This window comes from Mastomys coucha, unplaced genomic scaffold, assembly GCF_008632895.1.
Source record: "Mastomys coucha isolate ucsf_1 unplaced genomic scaffold, UCSF_Mcou_1 pScaffold23, whole genome shotgun sequence".
Taxonomy (NCBI): domain Eukaryota; kingdom Metazoa; phylum Chordata; class Mammalia; order Rodentia; family Muridae; genus Mastomys; species Mastomys coucha.
This window is the reverse complement of record NW_022196906.1, coordinates 39257430-39259517: the sequence shown is the minus strand read 5'-3', so window position 1 is coordinate 39259517 and position 2088 is coordinate 39257430.

The following is a 2088-nucleotide window of genomic DNA, read 5'->3' as shown; positions in this document are numbered from 1 at the left end:
CCTTCTCTCCCAACCCCATCTTTCTATGTCTCTACTCCCTTCCCAATCCCCCTTCCTATGCCATAAATAAACTCTATTCTACACTATGTCTGTCATCGTATGGCAGGAATCTCAGGGGGAAGGGATGTCTCGGCACAGGCCTCAGGGAGAAGGGATGTCTTGGCACAGGCCTGCCAAGACCCCTTTCTACCGTTATCATACCTGGCTCTGTCAAACATATCCTGGCTCCCTTTTATAAAGCACAACAGCTGCTGTGTAAACAGAAGTGCAGACTTAGTGCTGCATAGACAGCAGGTATCTTGGACTTCTCATTAATGATTTTTCGGCCTTGCGTTCCTCTATTACCAGACTGCAGCCCAGTAGGATGTGATGATGGAGTCATTGTCCAGTAGGGCCCAAACTGCTCTGTTAGCAATGGGCGGTGGTAAAGGCCTTGTTATGGGGCGTCTCTGTACCACTTCCTGCCTAAGATATGCTGCTTCTGGAAGTAGAACTGCAGAGTACCCTCACATCCAGCCCAGGCACCTCCCCTCCCTGCTTCAATGACCTTTGTCATCATTAATATCTGTGATATGTAGGACTTGCTGGGCAGATAACAACCTCATTGGAGATGTTCTATGGGTTCTTCTTCCTCTTCCTCTCCCTCCTCTACTTCCTCCTCCTCCCCCTTCATCACCACCAGCACCATCATCAGATCTTTACCAAACATGCCAGTGGTCCAGATATTATGCTGAATGTTGGGGAGGGACGTTTGTGAGATAAAAGTGACTAATGAGATATGACCAGCACGTGCTACATTCCACAGTTGGGGAGATAAGATATGGACTTTTAAACAGGCTACTCAGACTGTAGGGCAGTGTGTCATAAATGCCAGGCATAGGGTGAAGTTGATTAGTGATGCCTGGTTTCAAAGGAGAGAGAGAATGCGTTAGAACTGTGAGCTGGGCTGGGCTGGATCAGAGTGTTTTCCACCGTGTCATCCATTTACTTCACGTTGTTCCGTGCAGGGATCAGTCAGGCGCTCCCACTACACTGCCCAGACACCGAAGAACCCGGACTGGACTGGTGTTGAGTGAGAAGCAGGTACTACATGAACGAAACAAGAAGACCACCTCCTCTGCACCCAGCTCCCGCAGTAATGAGGCAATGAGGTGATGACGTGCTGCCTGGGTCGCGAGCGGAAGAACCCCACCTGCTGAAGTCATCCCTGCTGAGTCATTTCCGGGGAAGTGACTTAGAGAATCTGCTCGCCTGAGTGTCTGGCCTTCCAGTTTCTGTCTTCGGGCGCCACCTAGTGACATCATTCGGAAAAACTCTCTGCTCCTCCCACCTCTTGGCTTTCCTCATTTGCCTCATACCCGGTAGCTCCCAGTATGAGACGCCCCTCTTTCCAGTCCACTTCCTCTATGATTTTCTCACTGTGACCTTTTCCCTGAGTATCCTCTTGAAGAAACATCATCTTGTCATCTTGATGAGTTGACTTTTCGGAGTTCTCTAAGGGATCCGAACTTATTCGTGCTTTGTCAGTGAGGTGTTGGGGAAGCCTGGGTCACTCTTCAGGTCCGTGAGACTTCCCAATGTTACCTCTAGATCTGCATTCTCTCTATGTGTCCCCCTTTTCTGTACTACTTGGTATACCACGCTATACCATATTCTTGAGTCCTCACTCCCCAAAGTACCACCAGCCCAAGGCTGCACATATAGCTCCCATTACTGTATGAAGGGAAAGGTCAAGGTGGGGGCTGACATTGTCAAATAACCTAAAACAAAAGATTAGACATCCTGTCGAACTGCCCAGAGGTTTAGCTTAGGGGAACATAACATGCTCTTCATGCACAGCCCTGGCCTTGTGACAGGGTGATTAGTGTCCTGGTGGCACATGTCTGTTTGGGTATCCTGGGGTGTGCAGACTGGCAAGAGCCATACTCTCAGGAAATGTGACAGAGGGGGGCAGGTGACAACTGACAAATAAAGTAATGGATGATTTCTGTAACAATGAACGCTCCAGGGGGTGGCGGGGAAGGAAACAAAGTGGTTGAAAGCAGAAGAATCTACATGGTGATCTGATCCAGATCCTGATGGTAAGTA